Source organism: Notamacropus eugenii, chromosome 3 (genome assembly GCF_028372415.1).
Source record: "Notamacropus eugenii isolate mMacEug1 chromosome 3, mMacEug1.pri_v2, whole genome shotgun sequence".
NCBI lineage: Eukaryota > Metazoa > Chordata > Mammalia > Diprotodontia > Macropodidae > Notamacropus > Notamacropus eugenii.
In genome coordinates, this window is record NC_092874.1 from 367,042,053 (window position 1) to 367,066,416 (window position 24,364).

The following is a 24,364-nucleotide window of genomic DNA, read 5'->3' on the forward strand; positions in this document are numbered from 1 at the left end:
CTATCACACTCCTCCCTTCCATTATCCCCATCTTCTCTTTTTTCTTGTCTGCCAAGATAGATTTCTATACTCCATTATCTGTATTTCTTATTTCCAAGTTGCATGCAAAAACAATTCTCAATATTCCTTCCTGAAACTTCTTCCAAAACAATTGCAACAAAGAGTTCCAAATTCTCTCCCTTCCATTCTCCTATTCCTACTGAATAAAAAAGCAATTCAATATAGGCCATACATCTGATCCTGCTTCCCATTTATTCTCTTTTGACTTTGTCCATCCTCAAAAGTGTTTACTTCTAATTATTCCTTCATCCCATTTGCCCTCCTTTCTATCGTCCCTCCAACATCTCATTTCACTTTTTCCCCTCTTACCTCCCTTCTTTTCCCCTCCATTGAAAAGGCTTTTTCTTGCCTCTTTTATGAGATATAATTTGTCCCATTCCATTTCTCTCTTTTTCTTCCAACATATTCCTCTCTCACCCCTTAATTTTTTTAGATAACGTCCCTTTCTATTCAAATCACTCTGTGTCCTCTGTCTATATCTATCTATCTATCTATCTATCTATCTATCTATCTATCTATCTATCTATCTATCCATCTATCTATCTGTGTTTGTCTGTCTGTATGTATGTCTGTATGTATGTGTATATGTATGTATAAAATCCCTCCAAGTAATCAAATACTGAGAAAAGTCTCAAGAGTTACAAATATTATTTTTCCATGTGGAAATGTAAGCAATTCAACTTTACTAAGTCCCTTATGATGTCCCTTTCCTGTTTACCTTCTCATGCTTCTCTTGATTCTTGTGTTTGAAAGTCAAATTTTCTTTTCAGCTCTGGTCTTTCCATTGAGAAGGCTAGAACATCCTCCATTTCACTGAATGTCCATTTTTCCCCTGAATTACTATAATCAGTTTTGCTGGGTAGGTAATTTTTGGTTTTAATCCTAGTTCCTTTGACTTCTGGAACATCATATTCCAAGCTCTTCAATTCCTTAATGTAGAAGCTGCTAGATCTTGTGTTATCCTGATTGCTTTTCCACAATGCTCAAATTGTTTCTCTCTAGCTGTTTGTAATATTTTCTCCTTCACCTGGGAACTCTGAAAATTGGCTCCAAAATTCTTAGGAGTTTTCCATTTAGGATCTCTTTCAGGAAGTGATAGGTGGATTCTTTCAATATTTATTTTACCCCCTTGTTCTAGGATAACAGGGAAGTGTGTTCTGATAATTTCATGAAAGATGATGTCTAGGCTCTTTGTTTGATCGTGGCTTTCAGGTAGTCCTATAATTTTAAAATTGCCTCTCCTGGATCTGTTGTCCAGTTCAGTTGTTTTTCCAATGAGATATTTCATATTGTCTTTTACTTTTTCATTCTTTTGGTTTTGTTTTGTAATTTCTTGGTTGCTCATAAAGTTATTACCTTCCATCTACTCCATTCTATTTCCTTCAGTGAACCTCGTTTTCCATTTGGCTGTTTCTGCTTTTTAAAGCATTGTTCTCCTCATTGGCTTTTTGGACTTCTTTTGTCATTTGGGTCAGTCTATTTTTAAAATAGAGAGATTTTCAGCCCACAGAAGCCTGGAAGGCTAAGAAGAAAGGTCTGTTACACTGGTCTCAGAGCTGAGCACAGTCCACAGAACACAGCCCAACCTTGGCAACGAGGGGCAGCACAGAGCAGCAAAGACAGGACTGGAGCAGACTTTAGTGCACAGAATCAGGGGCAACAGCTAGGGTTCTCAGATTCCTCAACTCACAAACACCAAAGAAAGCTTCAAAGGTCAGTGAGAAAGCTCTTTCACCCAGGTGAGAACAGAGCAGGGTCCGGCCTTAGCCTCAGCCCCAGGCACTAGCAGTGACCATTTTAGGAATCCTTGATCTAAAGACCCTGGGAGAATTGAACCACTGATCAAGAACTCAGCCCTGAGTGGAGGTCCTGGGGTGAGGAGGAGTACTCGATGGTGCAGCTGGTGGAGGCTCTGGAAAGAGAATCTATTTGCAGATCCTGGGCAGAAAAAATGCTTGTGTTTTCTCCCAGAGCAGAGCACAGACCAGGAGAGGGGTAAACTCCTCTCCCTTGATTTTTCCACCTTGGAGGAACTGAGAACTTATAGGTCCCTAGAATATATCCTCCACTTTACAAAGCAATCAAAAGTCAAGTAGCTGGCTTGGAAAATGCCCAGAAAAGGGGAAAAATAAGACTATAGAAGGTTACTTTCTTGATGAACTGATATTTTCTTCCATTCTTTCAGATGAGGAAGAACAATGAATACCATCAGAGGAAGACATAAAAGACAAGGCTTCTGCATCCCAAATCTCCAAAATAAATATGCAATGGTGTCAGGCCATGGAAGAGCTCCAAAAGGATTTTGAAAATCCAATAAGAGAGGAGGAAGAAAAATTGGGAAGAGAAATGAGGGCAATGCAAGAAATCATGAAAAGTGAATCAACAACCTGTTAAAGGAGACCCCAAAAATGCTGAAGAAAATCTCTTTCACTCTGTCATTTTCTGGCTTCTACTGCTCTAGAATTTGTTTACAGTCATTTTTAGAGGTATTTTATGGGCTATGGGAGGAGAGCTACAGTAGTCAGTCTTTCTACTCCACCATCTTGACTCTGCCTCCCACAAGTTATTTTGAATACGATCAAAATTACCAGTTTTGCATTTCATAATGCCTGTAACTCATTTAGACTTCTCCTTTAAGAATTTGGGTGGTATAGTACTTGGTGCATATATGATTAGTTTTGATATTACTTCATTATCTATGATACTTTTTATCCAGATGAAATTTATCCCCTTATTTTTCAATTAGTTTTATTTTTTTCTTTTATTTTGTCTCTTTTTTTTTGTTTCAGTTAAAGTAAAACAGTTTCTAGTCCAGGCCTTATATTTACTCTGTGTTTGATTTATGGTTGCTTGGAGGTGATTATAGGAGAGTTATGGGAATTTACTGCTTACTCTGCCACCTTTACTCCTAGAAGTCACCAATTATCTTCAACAATTATATATTATATGCAGATTTTTAATGTTTCATTGTGTTCCATAAAAAGTTACTTCTCAATATTATAAGTGTCATGAAGATGTTATTAACTAAGCAGGTCATATGATTGTCAGGGGACAGAATCAGAAGGGGGAGGGAGAATGAGACAAATTTAGGCTTGATGTAAGCAAATAAACAGAAATAACATTTCTAATAATTAGAAGTATGTGAAAGTAAAATGAACTAAATTGAGAAGTAAAGGAATTTCCACTACTAGAGATCTTGAAGCCCAGTTTAGCAGTTCAGTTATATCACATTGATTATTGCATGCATAAGATTTTGCCAGTGAAGTCTCTTCCAACTCTATAGTTTTGTAAGTCTCTGGTTTTTCACCTGTTCTAACAACAAGAAGAAGCTACATTTTTAACGTGCTTTTATCCAGGTGGATATTCTCTTATCCTGAAGCAGAGATAAGGGGTTAACACTTAGTCTTATACGTATAGGTATTAAACTAGCAGTTAATCTTGTACTTATACTCATCCATTCCATCTTATTGGTAAGAACATGTTCCTTGTCCTCCTATAAGGGTCTACTCAATCTGCCGAGGTGTTTCCTTAATGTCTCTTGAAAATACCAGGGGTGCACATGGGCTGTTGACAAGCTATCCCACACTTTCAGCCTGTGTCCACCCTATCTTCATTTTAGCTCATAAATTTAAGAGTTTTCCTTTGGGATTCTGTTTGCAATCTGTTGTAGTTTGCTCACATCTTCTGCCAATCTCTCTACTTCTTTCAGGGTGATAACAATTTTCAATTCCGAGACTATGGTGCTCTGTATCAAGCAGCCATACAACTCTAGGATAATATTACTACTAAAAAGGGGGAGGAATTTGTTTATTATGTTTATTGAAAGGACTTTGGACTTTATAAAAAAAAAGTCTTACTTTCTCTTTTCTTCCTTTTCAGTTCCCAATGATAGTTAGAAAATACAGTGGATAGAGTGTTGGTCCTGGAGTCAGGAAGACATAATTTCAAATCTCACCTTAACATTTGTTGACTGTGTGACTCTGGGAAGATCACTAAAACTCTGTCTCAGCTGATTATTGAAAGGATCAAATGAAATAATATTGATAAAATTGATACCTGGTAAACAGTAATAGTCAAAAATAATTATTCCTTTTTTTGGTTGGTTGACTGAGTGCTTGTTTTCCTCCATTCTCAAAGAGTACCAAAATGACATAATAATGTTGCAGTCAAGGTACAGCATACACAGTCAGATGACTGTGGCTGGTCAGACTGATAGAAACTTGGAATGCTACACCACAACTCAGATGAAAATAGTTCATATAAGCATTTGGGAGTGGGAATTCCTCTAAATGTGTGCATCTCACATGTCTTTTGAGCTACTTCTGAGTTACTCCTGCTTTACTTATACAAACAGAGTTTTCTTTGATGCAGATATACCATGCTGTGCAGTCCTTGGCCAGCATCTCTCATGTCATGCAATAAATTTCCTTTTTTTTTCAAAATGATCTGCTACATTCTGTGATTGAATTCCATAGTTCTTTTTCTGAATGTTGAAGGCATTTTGCCTTAAAAGACAACTGGTAATTTTTTTTTTTAATATCCTTGAATTACTATGAAGATCCAAGTCTACCAGAAAACACTCTCTCACACTGTGGTCGTTGCTGTGTACAAAGTTCTCCTGGTTCTTCTCCTTTCACTCAGCATCAGATCATATAACTCTTTCCTGGCCTCTCTGAAGTCTTCCTGTTCATCATTTCTTATGGTGCAATAATATTCCATTACATTCATATATCATAATTTATTCATTCATCCCCTTGACTTCCAGTTTTTGGCCACTACAAAGAGTGCTGCTATAAATATTTTTGTACATGTGGGACCTTTTCCCATTTTTATGATCACTTGGATATACAGTCCTAGAAGCAATATTGCTGGGTCAAAGGGTATGCACATTTTTTAGCCCTTTGGACATAGTTCCAAACAGCTCTCCAGAATTGTTGGATGAGCTCACAGCTCCACCAACAATGAATTAGTGTTCCAACTCTCCCACATCCTCTTCAATATTTATCATTTTCCTGTTTTGTCATGTTTGCCAAAATAATTGGTGTGATGTGGTGCCTCAGACTTGTTTTGTTTTGCATCTCTCTAATCAAAAGTGATTTAGAGCATTTTTTCATATGATTAATGATATCTTTAATTTCTTCTTCTGAAAATTACCTGCTCATATCCTTTGACCATTTATCAATTGGGGAATGACTTGTATTGTTGTACATTTGATTCAATTCTTTATATATTCTAGAAATGAGGCCTTTATCCCTGAGATTAGCTATAAATATTTTTTTCCAAAATACTACATCTCTCCAAATTTTGGTTGCATTGGGTTTGGTTGTGTAAAAACTTCTCAGTTTATTGTAATCAAAATTATCCATCTTGGGCTTCATAATGCTTTCTATCTCTTCCTTAGTCAGAAATTCTTCCTTTCTCCATAAATCTGATAAATACACTATCCGTCGCTCCTCCAGTTTGTCCATGATATCAATCTTTATACCTACTCATTTGGACTTTATTCTTGCGTAGGGTGTCAGGCATGGGTCTATGCCTAGTTTCCACCACACTGTTATCCAGTTTTCCCAGCAATTTTTGTCGAACAGTGAGTTCTTATCCCAGAAACTGGGGTCCTTGGGTTTATCAAACAGGAGATTGCTATATTCACTGCCTACTGTGCCTTGACTACCCAGCTTATTCCACTTGTCTACCCTTCTGTTTCTTAGGTGGTACCAAGTGATTTTGATAATTGTTGCCTTATAGTACAATTTGAGATCTGGTAGCACTAGGTCAACTTCCCTAGCATTTCTTTTCATTCATCCCTTTGACATTCTGGACCTTTTATTCCTCCAGATGAATTTTGATATTATTTTATCTAGCTCTAGAAAATAATTATCTGGTAGTCTAATTGGTATGGCACTAAATAAGTAAATTAATTTAGGTAGAATTGTCATTTTTATTATGTTGGCTCGGCCTACGTATGAGCAACTGATGTTTTTCCACTTATTTAGATATGAATTTATTTGTGCAAAAAGTGTCTTGTAATTGTGTTCATATGGTCCCTGGGTTTGTTTTGGCAGGTAAATTCCCAAATATTTTATAGTGTCTACCCTAACATTAAATGGGATTTCTCTTTCTATCTCTTGCTGTTGGACTTTGTTATTAATATATAGGAGTATAAAAGATTTATGAGAGTTTATTTTATGACCTGCAACTTTGCCAAAGTTGTTGATTATTTCAAGGAGCTTTTCACTTGAATCTCTCTGATTCTCTAAGTATATCATCATATCATCTGCAAAGAGTGATAACTTAGTTTATTCTTTGCCTATCTGTATTCCTTCAATTTCTTTATCTTGTCTAATTGCTACAGCTAACATTTCAAGTGCCATATTGAGTAATAGTGGTGATAATGGACATCCTTGTTTTACCCCTGATCTTACTGGAAATGCATCTATCCTATTTCCATTGCATATAATGCTTGCTGATGGTCTCAGGTAGATACTGCTTATTATTTTATGTAAAGTTCCCTTTATTCCTATGTTCTCCAGTGTTTTTAATAGGAAAGAGTGTTGTATTTTGTGAAAAGCTTTTTCTGCATCTATTGAGAAAATCATGGAGTTTTTGTTAGTTTTATTGTTGATATGATCAATAATGCTAATAGTTTTCCTAATGTTGAACCAGCCCTGCATTCTTGGTATGAATGTTACCTAATCATAATGTATTATTTTCATGATAAGATGCTGTGCTAAAATTTTACTTAAAATTTTTGCATCTACATTCATTAGAAAAATTCGTCTATAATTTTCTTTCTCTGTTTTGTCTCTTCCTGGTTTAGGTATCTAAACAGTATTTGTATCATAAAAAGATTTGCGGAAGATTCCTTCTTTCCCAGTTTTCAAAAATAATCTATATAATATTGAAATTAACTGTTCTCTAAATGTTTAATAGAAATCACTTGTTAATCCATCTGGCCCTGGAGAATTTTTCCTAGGGAGTTCACTGATGGATTATTCAATTTCTTTTTCTGAGGTGGTGTTGTTTAAGTATTCAACTTCTTCTTCTTTTAATTTGGGCAATTTGTCTTTTTTAAAGTACTCATGCATCTCATTTAGGTTATCGAATCTGTGGAAGTAAAGTTGGGCAAAATAATTTCTAATTATTTTTTTAATTTCCTCCCCATTGGAGGTGAGTTCACCCCTTTCACTTTTGATATTAGTAATTTGATTTTCTTCTTTCTTTTTTTAAATCAAATTGACCAAAGGTTTATCAATTTTATTAGTGTTTTCATAAAACCAACTATTGGTTTTATTTATTAATTCAATAGTTTTCTTAACTTCAATTTTATTGATTTCTCCTTTGGTTTTCAGTATTTCTAATTTGATATTTACTTGGGGATTTTCAATTTGTTCTTTCTCTAGCTTTTTCAGCTGCATGGCCAGGTCATTGTTCTCCTCTTTCTCTATTTTGTTCATGTAGGCATTCAAAGATACTACTATCCATCTTCATTTTATTGGAGAGTTAATTCCATTCACATTCACAGTTATGATTACAGTCTGTGTATTTCCCTCCATCCTTTTCCCCACCAGTTGTGCTTTTAGCTCTCCATCTCCCTTTGCCTCTTGGATGGTTTTCATTTTTCACCCCCACCTTCTGCAGCCTTTCCTTCCTTCTTTTAGCCCCCCTCCTTTTTACCTCCCTTTACCCTTACTGTTTCTTCCCTCCCTTTTAGCTTGGCCTCCCCTTTCTTCCCCCTTCCCCTCCTACTGCCTATAGAACTAGGTAAAATATATACTTAAGTTTATTGTTCCCTCCATGAAGCAAATCAAATGAGAGTTCCTCTCACACAATGTTAGTCATACCTCCTGTTACAATCCATTCGCATACTTGAATCATATTTTTAACATGACATCATTTACTTTATATCTGTTCCCTCTATGTATATCCCTTTTATATTTCACAATAGATGCATAATTCTCAATATTAACAGGTATCATCTTCCCTTATAGGGAGGTAAACAGTTTGCCCAAATTGAGTAACAAGTTGGTTTTTTTTTCTACCCCCTGTTTGCCTTTTCATGCCTCTTTTGAGACCTGCATTTGAAGATCAAATTTTCTATTAAGTTCTGGCATTTTTATCCAGAAGGCCTAGAAATCCCTTACTTCATTGAATGACTATCTCCTTGCCTGAAAGGTTATGTTGAACTTTGATGATCCTTGCTTGTAGTCCCATCTCCTTTGCCTTCTAGAATATCAGATTCCACTTCCCTCGATCTTTTAATGTAGAAGCTGCAAGGTCCTGTGTGGTCCTGACTGTATCTCCTCAATATATGAATGGTTTCTTTCTGGATGCCTGTAGTATTTTCTCCTTCACTTGATAGTTCTGGAATTTGGCAATGGTATTGGGGTTTTGAGTTTGGGAATCACTTTTGGGGAGTGAACAGTGGATTCTTTCAATGAATATTTTGCACTCTGGATCTAGCACTTCAGGGCAGTTTTCCTTGATGATGTCCTGGAATATATTGTCCAGACTCTTTTCTTCACAGTGGCTTTCTGGCAGGCCAGTAATTCTTAAATTTTCTCTCCTGGATCTATTTTCTAGGTCAGTTTTTTTTTTCCATTTTCTTCTATCTTTTCATTCTTTAGATTTTGTTTGACTAATTCTTCCTGTCTCGTTTTGCCATTAGTATCTCCTTGCTGAATTCTAACTTCTATCAAATTTTTTTCTTCATTTACCTTTTGCATCTCCTTTTCCATCTGTCCAATTTTTCCTTTTAAGGAATTATTTTTCTCCAGTTAATTTTTCTACTTCCTTTTCCATCTGTTCAATTTTTCTTTTTAAAGACGTGTTCTCGGAGACAAGAGGAAGAGACCTTCTCCTGGACCAGTCCTTCTTCCCTTTCTTCCTGTGGGGACTTCTGGCTCTCGACCACCTCTTATCTGCTTGTACTTCCTTCTTCATTCAGCCTCCACATCCTCTATCCAGTCAAGGGCACTGTCTGTCTGCCTGTGGTACTCTGTCTATCTCACTCCATTGATTTCTGTATCTGCATTTCTGAGTAGAATTGTTTCTGTTAGCCATTTTTTTTTTTTTATCTACTTGTCCTCGGACCTTCCCAACCCCAATTAGATAACTCTTAAGAAATGTTCTTTTTCTTCTTAACACTGCCTCTTCTGTGGGTCACTGCCACAGCCAATGCGGAGAGGAATGAAGAAAAGATCATTGGTGGTCATATGTGTATTCCCAACTCCCAGCCCTGGCAGGCGGCACTCTTAGCCAATCGACAGTTCTGCTGTGGGGGTGTCCTGCTGTCCAATCGTTGGATCCTCACCGCAGCTCACTGTAACCACTGGAATCTTCGAGTGGTCTTGGGAAAGCACAATATTAGATGCCTGGAGCCCTCTCAGCAGTCAGTTGGGGTGGAGCGTCGAGTTCCCCACCCCTCCTATAGCCCCAGAACCAGCAACAATGACCTCATGCTCCTCTATCTGGAGAAGCCAGTGAAGTTGACCAACCAAGTAAAACCCATTCAGCTGGCAAAAAATTGTGCCAATCTTGGCACAGACTGCCTGGTGTCCAGCTGGGGTACTGTGTCCAGTCCTTTCGCCAAATATCCCAGCACCCTCCAGTGTCTAAAGATCAGTATCTTTTCTGAGGAAAGCTGCAAAAATACTTACTATGGAAAAGCCATCACTCCTGGTATGGTGTGTGCTGGGGACAAGAAAGGTGGCAAGGATTCCTGCCAGGGTGACTCTGGAGGCCCCTTGGTGTGCAGTGGGGTCCTGCAGGGTCTGGTATCTTGGGGCATGGAACACTACGCCCTGCCTGGGTATCCTGGTGTTTATACCAACCTGTGCCATTACCGGACCTGGATCTTAAATGAAATGCAGAAGAATTGAGCTGTCTCAGCACCACACCCCTACAAAGTAACCTCCTCCTCCCCCAAGGACAGGACTTAGCCCTCCTGATTTCCCTACCATGGGCCTCTAGAAGACCCAGATTTCCTAGACCCATTTCTAGTCTAGATTTGGATGGATGGGAAGAGAATCAAAAGGATTTAGAGATGTAAAGGACTTTAAACCCTGAAATAGCAGGTCTGAAAAGGACCTTTTAGAAAAACCATATACTTGAATTTTTACAAATGGGGAAACTGAGGGTAAAAGTGACTTCCTAATGTCATATAGCTGGGGTGTAACAATTCAAGACTAGTGTTCTCTGCCTGATGCTGGGGTCTGAAGGCAAATCTATCCTCAACTTCCCAGGTATCCTCACTCCTTTCATGAATCCACTGCCTTGCTCAGATATCGAGAGTGATAGGTAACTTAGCAGGTCCCTCTTGGTCACTCCTCCCCCAACAATTTTAGATTAATAAAACCTATGAGACTTTCGTGAAAAAAAAAAAAAGAGAGGTATTCTCATCAGTGAATTCTTTTTTATATACTTTTTAAATCATTGGCCAGTTTGTCTTCTATTTCCTTCTTCAGCCATTCCAGGAGAGCTGTTTGTGCATGTGAGCAGATCATAGTCCCTTCAGAAGTTTCAGATGAAAGTACAGTCTCACTACTGACCTCTTTGGTATTTGTGTTTTGGTCTTTGTCCCCATAAAAAGATTCTATGGTTTTCTCATGCTTGTTTTGCTTTTTTCTTGTTCATGATGGTGATTGTGTGTTGTGGCTTCTGGTTCTTTCAGTTAGAAGCTCCAGAACTTGGTGTTGAGCTGACTTGTGTGGAAAAGCTAACAGCAAGTGTCTTTTTATCTTTTTGCTTTGTATTTCCCCAATCTGCCCTGGGGTTAGCTTCTTAAGTGTGGGGGAGGGATGGTCTGGTCACGGGAGATCTCCTCAGCTGAAGTGAGGCAAAGGCAAGCTCAGGGGATGGTGATCCCAGCTGCCCTATTGTCTTCCCATTTCCCCTGGAGTGCTAATGCACACCTAGATCCCAGTGCATGTTTTCACCCCTCCTGGGGCTCCTCTCCTGACACTGAAGCTTGCCTTGGTCCTAGTGCGAGTTTTCACCACCCTGGGGCCCGTCTTCTTCTGGTTAGCCTCTGCTGTAGTAGGAGGAATCCCCCTTAGCTATTTTCCTAGCCTCAGGTGTTATGAGACCATTTGCCCCCTCTGCTGTTCCCATTGATCCAGGATTTTTCTGGGGAAATATTTTATGGTTCTTTCAAGGTCATCAATAGGGGAGGAGAGAGCATTTACTTATCACTCTGCCATCCTGGTTCCCAGAAGTTCAAGTAAGTGACTTGCAGATCTTTAATCTGAGGGCTGAAAGTCTCAGGAGCTGCTGTGACTGCTATCTGGTGCTCAGTGGCTGTCACTCGCTCAGCTCTGCTGGTCTCTCACCCTGAGCTGCCCTTGCTTCCACCTGCTGCTGTCTCAGGTTTCCCCTGGGGCCCTCCTGCCCCACTGCACTGGACATGCTGGGGTGTGTGCTGTGGGCTCACTCCTGCAAAACAAATCCTTCTCATGCACCTTCCAGTCTGTCCTTGGCTTTGAATCTGCCACAGTCTGTCTCCTATTGGATTCTGTACGTCCAAAGTTTGGTCAGATTCTCTTTTTAGAGGTATCAGAAGGAGTTTGTCTAAGAGCTTAGGTGAGCTGCTGCTCTCACTCCACCATCTTGGCTCTGCCCCTCGAGCAATCAATTTCAAACTTCTTCAGAGGGACTTTGAGTGTGTCCTTGTATCACTTCTTCTGAACACCGTGTGAACATTTTCCTTGCATGAGGTATCCATAAAATAATCTGTTAGGCAAATACACTTTTAGGTATTTGAACAATGTAGCCAGCACCTTAGAGTTGTATTCTCTGCAGTAGAGTTTGAGTGCTTGGCAGTTTAGCTTGAGAGAGGATTTAAGTACCTAGGACCTTATCTTGCCAGAACCTTCCTGAGATAATTGAAATGCAAGAGATTTGGTTTCCTGGCACAGTGCTGTGGTACTGTTCAGGTTTCACAGGCATACAACAGTGAGGTCAGCACAATAGCTCCATAGACCTTCAGTTTGGCAGGCAATTTAATATGAATTTTCTCTCAAACTTTCCCTTGGAACCTCCCAAACACTGTGCTGGCTCTGGCAATTCATGCATCGTCCTCATTATTAATGTGAACATCCCTAAAAAATACACTCCCAAGATAAGTGAACTTATTCACAATATTTCAGAAATAGATGTAGTACTGGTTGGTGAAGAATATTCTTTCTTGATGTTAATCTAGGCCACATTTAGCACAAGCAGCAGAAAAATCAACCTATGCTCTGTGGCATCTTAGCATCAGAAGTTGCACTGTGTGCACAATCATCTGCAAATAAAACATCACACACTAACTCTCCTTCCATTTTAATCACGTCTTGTAACCTTTTGAAGTTAAATAATTTACTTTAATGTGGTAGCTGACTTTGATGTCTGACAACATCGGTGAAAAAATCATATTAAAAAGCACTGGAGCAAGCACATAGCCTTGCTTCACTCCATTAGTGACTGCGAAAGTGTGAGAACATCATCCATTATCTAGAATCCAGGCAATTATGCCATCATGAAATTTATGTACAATACTGATGAACTTGTCCAGACAATCAAATATTGTCATATATTTTCATAAACCCTTAGGACTAATAGTATCAAAAGCCTTGTGTATGTCAATGAATTTTGTCTACAGACCTCTGTTCTGCTTCAGGCATTTTTCCCTGTAGTTGTCAGTAAACAAACACCATATCAAGCATTCCTCAGCCTTTTCTGAATCCATACTGGCTATCAGGTAGATTACAGTCTTCCAGGTGAAGTATCAGCTATTAAGGAAGAATATGGCAAGAATTTTGCCAGCAGTGATGAAGAGACAGCCTATGATTGTCAGAGGACAATCTATTTTCTTTCACTTTATAGAGATGAAAAATGGAAGCATCCTGGAAATGCAGGGGAATTACATTATCTTGCCATATATCCCTGAAAATTTGAGTCAGCTTTTGTGTGAGCAGTGGACCCCCTGCTTTGCAAATCTCAAGTGGAATAGAATCAGCATCAGATATTTTGCCACATGAGAGGATCCTGATGGTATTCAAAACCTCTTCTTCAGTTGAAAATTTGACTGCAGAAGGAATGACTTCAACTTCCAGTATATGGTCAATGACTTCAGCATTGCTTGATGATGATCTGCTGAGAACACAGTGAAAATGCCCAGCCATAGGATCATGTCCTTATCAATGTGGATCTATCACCATTGGATAGTTGAGAGGCATCATAGATCTTTGGCCCATAAATAGCCTTCCAGGGATCCTTAGAGCCCTTTGGATTATTACTATCAGCATAAAACCAAATTTCATCTGCCTTCTTACTGAGCTAAGAAGACTGCATGTTTCTATGCTTTGTTTGTGCTTTATTCTCTAAAAATTTAAGTTTTCAACATTCACTTCCATAAAATTTTGAATTCCAAATTTTCTCCTCATCTTCCCACTCCCACTCCAGGACAGTATATATTCTGATTACCCTTTCCTCCAGTCTACCTTCCTTTGTAACACCACCCCCTTATCCCCTTTCCTTCCCTTTTCTTGTAGGGCAAGATAGATTTCTACATGCCTTATTGTTAAAAACAATTTTTAACATTCATTATTAAAACGTTAAGTTCCACATTCTCTCCCTTCTCCCCTTCCTATCCACCCTCATTGAGGAGGCAAGCAATTCAATGTAGACTGCACATGTGTACTTATGCAAAATACTTCCATAACAGTCATGTTGTGAAAGACTAACTATATTTACCTCTTTCCTGTCTCATCCTCTGTTTATTCTATTCCCTCTTTTGACTGTCCCTCTACCAAAGTATGTGTTTCCAATAACCACTTCCCCCAATCTTCCATCTCTACGATTATGCCCTATCTCTTATTCCTTTTCTCCCCTGCTTTCTGTGGGGTAAGATAAACTTCCATGCCTAGTTGAGGGTGTATCTTATTCCCTCCTGAAGCCAAATCCAATGACAGTAAGCTTCACTTATTTCCTTGCTTTCATGATTTTCTTTCATCACTCATTTCTCTTCCCAGTTTTTTGCCTACTTCTCTTACTTGATTTTCGAAATTCTTTTTGAGTTCTTCCATGGTCTGAGACCAATTCATATTTTTGTAGGCTTTGGATACAGGAGCTTTGGTTTTATTGTCTTCTTCTGGTTGTATGTTTTGATATTCCTCACCAGTGATGTAATGAAATACCTCTTCACTTAGAAAGTAAGAATCTATGGTTTGTTTCTTTTTTCAGTTTGCTCATTTTCCCAGTCAACTACTTGATTTTTGAGCTTTTGGTTAAGTAGAGGGCTCCAGAAGCAGCCTCAGCTTCAGTAATGGCTGCCACCACCCTGTTGAAGGGGTTTGGGGCGGGGGATGTATGCCAGATTGGACCACTCTCCCCTCTCAGCCAAGTGAGAGACCCTGTCCACTGACCTTCGAAGCTGTGTTTGGCATAAATGGGTTGAGAAGTCTGGAAACCACAACAGTCGTATTCGGTCCCCTAAGGCCTACTACAACTCTGTCCACATCATTGTGACTCATGCCAAACTACACTCTCCTCTCTGCCTTGTGTGATAGACCCTTCCCACTTTCCAGTTTGTCTTAGGCTGGAAATTTGCTTCAGTCTGTCATTTAATGACTTCTGCTGCTCTTGAATTTGTTTAGAGTCATTTTCCAGGTTTTTTGATGGGTTTTGGAGGAGAGCACTAGCAGGTCCCTGCTTGTATTCAACTATCTTGTTTCCACGCCATTTTTACTTTATTTTCCATGGAGTTGCATACTTCCTTCTTAGAGATGGATGAACTATTCTGTTGGCAAACCTTGTGGAATTTTCATTTTTCATTACAAGGTTTTGAATTTCCCTGTCATTTTCATCAAACTAATCTTGATGTTGCAAGTGTTCTGATCCAGATGAATAAAGGCATATTAAAAACTAAGTTTCTGAAAAGGTCTACTTCTTTTCTAGTCCCCTATTGCCAACTATGTGTTGACTAAATTTGCCCTCCAAGTTAACAATTAATTTTTACTTCTCAGAGAAGCACTGTAATCTGTTGACATTAAGTCTTCTGGGAGTCATTTTGCCTTGAGGTCATTGCTTTTGTTGAATGTGAATATTTATTTAGAGAGGATAAGTGTATGATCAATCCAGCACACTTTGCCACACATTGCTCACACTTTCATCACTCTCACGTTATGTCTGTTTCTTTACATGTAACTGGAAAACACGATATAGTGGCAATGGGGTATAGAAATATTTCTTGCCCTGCAAGAAATAAAAGGGAGGAGAATAGGAGGGAAATTGGTTTATAGAAGGGAGGGCAGACTGGGGGAATGGGTAATCAGAGTGTATGCCATCTTGGAGTAGGGGGAGGGAAAATTTGGAATTCAAAATCTTGTAGAAATGAATGTTGAAGACTAAAATAAATAAGTTAATAAAAAAGAAGAATTCTAGAGATCACCTTGAAAAGTTGTGAATGACTTTCTATTATTATTATCCATGACCCCCCCCCATTTATTTATTTTCAATTAGCCAGCCAAAGATAATCAGCTTTTAAAAGAGAATCATTTACTAAGATGATGTAGTAGGAGCAGTTGGTACAAAAACATCCACGTAAACGTATTGGACATTTTTTTTCACAAGTGCATGCTCTTCTTAAGAAACAATGGCCTTGAGATGGAAGAGTACATTGGCAATGGAGTAACTTGTAACTAAATTTCTTCTTAATTTCTTTTCTCTCTTCTTTGAATCTTCATGAATTTCCTTTAATATATAGGAAACTCTCTCTTTTGCCTTCTAAGGATTGTGGCCTCTGCAGAATTCTGAAGTTGCTCCTCTTTCTGTGCCAAAGAGGTCGCAACTTGTAAATCTGTTTTTCCTCAGAGTCTGGTTTGTCTCTTTCATGTCTCATCTGGATGCATTACTTATTAAGTTGATCTTATCTCTGATGATATATATGATGATGGATAGGTAGAGGGAATATGGGACACTTTCTGTGTGCTCACTTCTCATCCCCTTACTTCTCTCCCCAGTATTGAATAAGGTCCAATTTGTTTAATTGTATTTTGGTAGGTAAATAGGTTTGAGAGCTAATGTATATATCCTGTATATGTCTTTCTTGTAACTTCCACTCCTTCATCATTTATTACCTATTGGACATTTTGAACATGTCCCTTTGGCATCTCAAATTCAAAGTCAAGAACACTTCACTATGTTTTGCTAAAAAAATTCACCCCTCATCTGATTACTATCAAAGAAGGCACACTCACCATCAGAGCCATATGGATTATCAACCTCAGATTCATCCTTTTTTCCATTTATTAGTTAGTTGACAAGTTTTGTTCAATCTACTTCAACGACATCTTTCATATCTTTCCCTGTCTCTCAGTTCACTCTACAGTTCAGGTCAATGGTCCTATTTGCAGTTCTACACACATATATCATGGCATTTCTATTTCCAAGGCTTAGCCCTGGTGTTACTAATACCTGAAATAATTCTTTCACCTCAATCTCCTTCATTCTGTTTATAAATATATGTGATTATATGCACACAAACAATACAAGAATATAGCTTCTCCTATAATAGAACATAAGCTTCTTGAAGGCAGGGGCTATTTAATTTTTGTCTTTGTGTAAGTAACACTTCCATAATGTGTAACACATTATATGCATTGGGCAAAACTAGGACCTGAAAGGAAAGAACTATTTGCAGTGAAGGAAAAGGTGTACACTTCAATCATGGAACATAAATTATGCAAAGGTGTAGAAAGAGGAGTTATAATGTAACATAATGTATACAAAACTGAAAATGACCAGTTTGGTTTGAATGTAGAGTGTGTGGGGGGAAAAATGTGAAAGAAGCCTATAAAATAAGCTAGAGAAGATCATGAAGCAAAGCCTTTAAGTGTCAAGCAAAGGAGTTTATATTTACCATAAAAGCAATAGAGAATTCTATGATAGAATGTATCTAGCTCTAATAATAAAGCAACGCAAATCAAAACATACCTGAGCTTCCAGAAAATTGGTAAAGATAATGAAAATTGAGAAGAGTGAACATGAATTAATGTATTATTCTTAGATCTGAAAATTAGTATGACCATTTTGGACAACAAAAAATAAACTAGCCAAAATGTCTTTATTTTGACTCAAGCATTTAACTGTCAGTTCTACACAGCAAGAGGCTTACTGAGGAAAAAAATGAGGCTCCATATAAGCCAAAATACATATTGTGGCAGCAAAATTGGAAACAAAGAAGGCACACATAAATTGATGAATAAATTGTGGTAAATTAAAGCAATGGAATATGCCCGTGCAATAAGAAATAACAAACCTAAATGACAAAAGAGAATTATTAAAAGTTTCAAATATGTTGATGCAGAGTTAAATCAACAGAGTCAGGAAAACAATCTATACAATGACTACCGCAACAAAAATGGAAAGAATAAGTGCAAAGCAATTAAATAAATGAATGTTGGAAAATTACAAAGAATGAGCCTAACCACAAACCAGAGATATCAAAAGGTATGTTTACTGTTCCTTTGCAGAGGGAAGGGGAGGAAGAAGGTTCATGTATATGTATTGACTGTAAACCATATGAGATTTTCTGATTTATTGTTCAATTTTGCAGATTTTTCTCTTCCTCTTCTTTTTTCTTAAAAAAAAAAAAAACAACAACAAACCTTTGTTATGATGAAGGGTTCACTGTGGAGGAAGAGGAGGAGCAGCAGGAGTGATAAGAAGAAAACCTAGATTATATAAAAATTAAAAACATAAAAGACATATTTTTAAAATGTTCTTCTGAATTTAAAGCAGAGACAATTTAATTTTATCTGTCCACCCACCCCCACTTTATTTTGTATGGTTAACAGGTGTACAAAGAGAAACATGACTTATAATGAAAATCTATCATGTTTTACTTGGAGTTCTTTACCTGGAGTCAGGAAGATCTGAATTTGAATCCTATCTCAGACAATAGCTGTTGTTGTTGTCTTTTGTTCTCAAAGAGGAACAAAATGGCATGATCATGATAAGGTGAAGTTTCAATGTATATGATTGTTACTGATCAGACCACTACAAGCTTGGAATGCTCTACCACAGAATAGGCACAGATAGTCTATGTGAATATTTGGGGTGGATACTCCAAATTCATGCATCCTACATTTCCTTTGTGCTGTTTCAGTTCTGCTTTGTTTTTAGAGCATAACACCCTTTCTGATGTAAGCACGCCATGCTGAACAGTCCTATGCCAGTGTCTCCCATGTCACACAATCAAATTCAAAGTTCATGAGAGAAACCTAGAGAGTGTCATTGTATTGCTTTTTCTGACCACCATGTGATCGTCTGCCCCATGCAAGTTCTCCATAAAATAGGTTTTTTGGCAAGCATACATTTTACATTATTATTGAACAAGGAGACCTGCCCATCAGAGTTGTGTTCTCTGGAGCATAGTTTGAATGCTTGGCAGCTCAATTTGAGCAAGGAACTCAGTGTCTGTTACCTTAACCTGCCAGGTAATCTTCAGAATCTTCCTAAGACAGTTCTGATGGAAATGATTCAGTTTTCTGCCATAGTGCTGGTAGATGGTCCATGTTTCACAGGCATATAGCAATGAGGTCAGCACAACAGCTCTATAGCCCTTAAGTTTGATAGTCAGTCTAATATGTCTTCTCTCCCAAACTTTTCTTTGGAGCCTACCAAACACTGAGCTAGGTCTAGGAATGCATGCATCATGCTCATTGTCAATGTGTACCTACCTGAAAACTACACTACCAAGGTAAGTGAACTTATCAGCAGCATTAAGAACTTCTCTGTTTGTTGTAACTGATGTTTCCATGTATGAATGGTGTGGTGTTGCCTGATGAAGCACCCAACTCTCACCCATGGCTCCAAAAAGTTGCAGCATGCACAACGGCCACACCCTGGTAAACTGTTCTGACAGACCAATCAAACCAGGTTGAGGGTAACTAAGGGGTCTCACACCCATTGGTGAGTTAGGGGGATGTCTACTACAAACACGTGAAGACTTCCCTCTTGGAATGGATGGATGAGAATAATTGAATCCTATGGCCCTGAAGGCAGGTGAAACAGGCAATGTGGAGCACTTACAGCTTGGTAAGACACCAAGGTTATCCAGTGCATCCTAAGCCATTGCCAGTCGTCTTGATTCTGTCCTGCCACTGTACTATGATGACTCTGGAGGAGAGGGTGAGGTTGACAAAATTGTGCAATCTGTCTCAATTAAATCCAGTTTACAAATGAATCAAGACATCACCCATACCATTTCACTTTTATACCTCAAAGTCCCATGGAAACAGGCAAGTGATGAAACAACAGGTGTGGATACTTTGGAAATTGTAGTCACAACCCTGCACACAGATGGCCCAGGTTGTAGGGTCTTTTCTCACTGGAAGCAGCAGTGGGATGCAGCAGCCTCCTGGGTGTCTGAGCAGTCATTTAAGAATTACACTGCTCACCTCCTGACATGAGGAAGGGGGCTAGAAAATGTGCCCTAAAAACTGTCTGCTTACCTAACCCTGTCCTGATTACCACAGTAGGCAGGGAATCCCACTCTGTGATTGAAACACAAAAAAGTGTACAAAATGTACAAAAACATCTGCAAAGATGATTCCAATCACCATTGGCACATGGAACATGTGCACACTTATAGACAACACAAAATCCATTTGGCCTGAAAGACCAACTATACTTGTTCCAAGAGAATTCAACAGGTATCAAATATAAATGGAGCCCTGAGTGAAACAAGGCTGGTAAATGAAGGCCAGCTTACTGAAGTTGATGCTGGATACACATTTTTCTAGAGTGGCCAAAGAGAAGGGAAGCACCATGAAGCTGGCATATGTTTTCCTATCCAAACTAATCTAGTCAGCAAGCTAGTATGTCTGCCACAAGGTGTTAATGTTATTCTAATGACAAAGGAATTGCCACTGGTAGGAAAATATCATGCCACCATTATCAGTGCCTATACTGCCACCATGACAAACACAGATGAAGTCAAAGAAAAATTTTATGAAGACCTAGAGACTCTAATCATCAAGGTGACAAAAGAGGACAAGCTTATAATTCTGAGTGACTTTAATACTAGAAGAGACCCAGACTACCAAATTTGGCAGGGAGTCCTAGGGAGAAATAGAATTGGAAATAGCAACTGCAATGGTCATTTGCTGCTGAAGACATCTACATCACATGACCTTCTTATCACCAACATCGTTTTCCATTTACCTAAACACAATAAAACTTCATGGAAGTACCTTTGCAGCAAACATTGGCATCTAATAGACTATGTGGTTATAAGGAGAAAAGACAAACAAGATGTGAGAGTGACAAAAACAATGTGTCCTTCTGGCTATGTGATTCTTGGTTTCAATTCCAGTTCCTTTGACTTCTGGAATATCATATTCCAAGTCTTTCAATCCCTCAATGTAGAAATTGCCAGATCTTGTGTTATCCTGATTGTATTTCCACAACACTTGAATTCTTTCTTTCTAGCTGTTTGCAATACTTTCTGCTTGACCTGGGAACCCTGAAATTTGGCTACAGTGTTCCCAGGAGTTTCTCTTTTTTGAGTCTCTATCAGGAGGTGATGGGTGGATTTTCTCAATATTTATTTTGCCCTCTGGTTCTAGAATATCAGGGCAGTCTAGGCTCTTTTTTTGATCATGGATTTCAGGTAGTCCCATAATTTTTAAATTGTCTCTCCTGTATCTATTTTCCAGGTCAGTCGTATTTCCAATGGTATGTTTCATATTGTCTTCAATTTATTTTTCATTCTTTTGGTTTTGTTTTGCATTTTCTTGGTTTCTCATGAAGTCATTAGCTTCCATCTGTTCCATTCCAATTTTTAAAGAACCATTTTCTTCAGTGAGTTTTTGAACCTTCTTTTCCATGGGGTTAATTCTGCTTTTTAAAGCATTCTTCTCCTCATTGGCTTTTTGGACCTCTTTTGCCATTTGCATTAGCCTATTTTTAAAGTTGCAATTTCTTCACCATTTTTTGGAATGTCTTTTAGCAAACTGTTGACTTGCTCTTCATGATTTTTTTTGCATTGCTCTCATTTCCCTTCCCAATATTTCCTCCACCTCTCTTACTTGATTTTCAAAATCCTTTTTGAGCTCTTCCATGGCCTGAGACCACTGCACATCCACTTTGGAGGTTTTGGATGCAGAATCCCTTACCCCTAGGTCTTCCTCTGATGGCATGCATCACTCCTCCTCATCAGAAAAGATGGGAGAAAATACTTGCTCACCGACAAAGTAACCTCCTATTGTCTTATTCTTTTTCCCTTTTGGGGACATTTTCCCAGCGAGTTAGTTGACTTTTGAGTCCTTTGTCAAAAGGAAGGTTTACTCTGGGGACCTGTAAGTTCTCAGTTCTTCCAAGGTGCCACAATCAAGGGAGAGGTGTTTCTTCCTCTCCTGGCCTGTACAATGATATGGGAGCAATCAAAAACTTTTCTGCCCAGAATTTGGAAGTAGTAGAATTCCCTCTGCACAGTTGCCCTCAGCTCTGCCAGTGCTCCTCCTCCTCACACCAGGGTCCAGCTCAGGGTTGAGATCCAGATCAGCTGCTCAATTTCCACATGGGTTTTAGGTGGAGGGCTCCAAAAATGAATACTACAGTTGCCATGGCTGCTGCTGGTGGGGCCAGACCACATTCCCTTGTCATCCAGACAAAAAAAATCTTTCTCACTGCACTTTGAAGCTTTCCTTGGCATTTGTGAGTTGTGGGATCTGAGAACCGTTATTGCTCCTGGGAATTTCCTGTTCCAGTTCTGTTCCTGCAGGTGCTGAGTAGCCAGGGCTGGCCTCCATGGGCTGCACTCTGCTCCATGCCCCATTTGGTAGACATTTCCAGTCAGATTTCCAGTCTACTTTGGGCTGGAAATCTCTTTCCCTCTGTCGTTTTGTGGCTTCTGCTGCTGTAGAATTTGTTTAGAGTCATTTTTACAAGTATTTTATGGGCTGTGGGGAAAGAGCTGGAGTATGTGAGTATTTATATTCTGCCATCTTGGCTCTGCCCAACCTGGCAAGATTCTTGTTGGAGTCCTCCTTAGTGAGCTAATCCTTCACCTGGAAGATGTCCACCTGTTCCACCCAACAATCACTCTCACCTCAGATACTAGCTGCATGATGATGGGGAAGTCACTTAATGGTATATGTATCATTTTACTCATCTATTAAAATGGATGTTAATACATGAGAGAATTTTTATGAACTCACTTGTAATTATTTTATCACTATATAAATAACAAATCTTATTGTTAAAATTATTATTATTTATTATGAATTTGACTTTTATTTTGTTGTATTGAATCTTTCAGTTTAAAATACGGAAATATAGATTTAAAAAGGCAAAAATAGAGATTTCCAGTTCTGGGAGTCAAGATGGCTGATAGATTGGTAATTGCTGTCTGCCTCCCCTTGTTGACCTTATGAGCCCAGAGAATATCTCCCTGGGAAAAACCCTAGAACAGTGGGAGCAGCAGAAGGGTTGAAATGTCTCTTAGTCCATGAGGCTAAGAAAGTTGCTAAGGAGAGTCCATATTGCTGTGGCTGAAGAAGACCAGTGCAGGACCACATCTCTCCCACACAGCCCCAATTCAGCAAACTGGAAGAAGATCCTGAGCTCCATGGGTCTGAAGACAGCAAAGACCAACATCAGGACCCCAGGCAAAATCCAGAACCCCAGGGGAATCAGGAAAACACTAATGTAGAGTAGATCACCAACCACTGAGCTTGCCTATGCTCTAGTTCAGCAAAGGAGACCTCCTGTGGCCAGATCACCCCTCCCCCACACTTAACAAGGAAGCTACAGAATAGCTGCCAGGAAACCAACAAAGATCTCACCTGGCCTCTGCTTTCCAATATTAACCAGCTCAGCACCAAGTAAGCTGCAGCATTTTAGCTTCTAGCTAAAAGAACAAGACACCACAAGACACAAAGTTTAAGTTTTAGGCTCAATAATTGTGGGACAGAACTCCCTGTGTCCCAGACACAGAGGTCTACTTTAAAATCTAGGAATAGGATGATTATCATAAGTAAGAAGCAAAGCAGAAAAGAAAAGACCATAGAATCTTTCTACAGGGACGGACCAAAACACAAATAACAAAGAGTTCAGCATTGAGACTCTACTCCCATCTGAAATTTCAGAAGGGAGTATGAACTAGTCTGAAGCACAAAGAGCCTTCTAGGAGGAGTTCAGAAAGGATTTTAAAAAAACGAATTAGAGAAATAGAAGAAAAACTGACAAATAACATTAAAAATGTGAATAAAGAAATCATAGAAGAATTTAGAAGGACAATTGGACAAATGGAAAAGGAAGTACAAAACCAAATTGGAGAGAATAACTCCTTAAAAGGAGCAGTTGGGCATATGGAAAAGGAGATGTAAAACTTAACTGAAGAAAACAATCTGATAAAAATTAGAATCAGGCAAGTAGAAGATAATAAATCTATGAGACATCAAGAATCAGTCAAACAAATCTAAAGGATGAAAAGTTAGAAGAAAACGCAAAATATTTTTGGGAAAAACAACTGACCTGGAAAATAGATCTAGGAAACAAAATCTAAGGATTATTGGTCTAACAAAAATCGATGATGAAAAAAAGACCCTGGACAACATCATCAAAGAAATCATCAAGGAAAATTTCCCAGAAATCCTAGATCCAGAGGGCAAAATAGTTATGAAAACAATCCCCTGTTCATCTCCCAAAGGAAAACACAAAGGAATATAATTGCCAAATTCCAGAACTATCACATGAAGGAGAAAGTGCTTCAGGCAGCCAGAAAGAAACAATTCAAATATCAAGGAGCTACAGTCAGAATCACACAGGACCTTGCACCTTCTGCATTAAAAAATTGAAGGAACTGGAATACGATATTCCATAAGGCAAGGGAGATGGGACTACAACCAAGAATTAATTACACAGCAAAGTTGAGCATAATATTTCAGACAAGGAGATATACATTCTATGAAACAAGTAATTTTCAAGCCTTCCTGACCAAAAGGCCAGAACTCAATAGAAAATTTGATCTTCCAACACAGATCTCAAGAGAGTCATAAAAGGGTAAACTAAGGACAAAAAATTTGCTACTCAATATGGACAAACTGTTTGCATACCAATAAGCAAAGATGATACTTGCTAATCTTGAGAATTATATATTTATTATGATATATAAGAGGAATACACTAGGTAGATGTAGTGGGTATAAGTTAAATGATGTGATGATAACAAATGTGATTAAAGGGTGTTAAGGGATTGTAATGGGAGATGTGAAAACGAGGAGGCAGAAAAAATAAATTACATGACAGAAAGAGGCACA

General features: G+C 38.6%; 1 pseudogene; it reads left to right on the forward strand.

The window, feature by feature from the left end:
• Positions 1-9,182: 9,182 nt before the first annotated feature.
• On the forward strand, positions 9,183-9,938 carry LOC140531677 (kallikrein-14 pseudogene; annotated as a pseudogene).
• Positions 9,939-24,364: the final 14,426 nt, after the last annotated feature.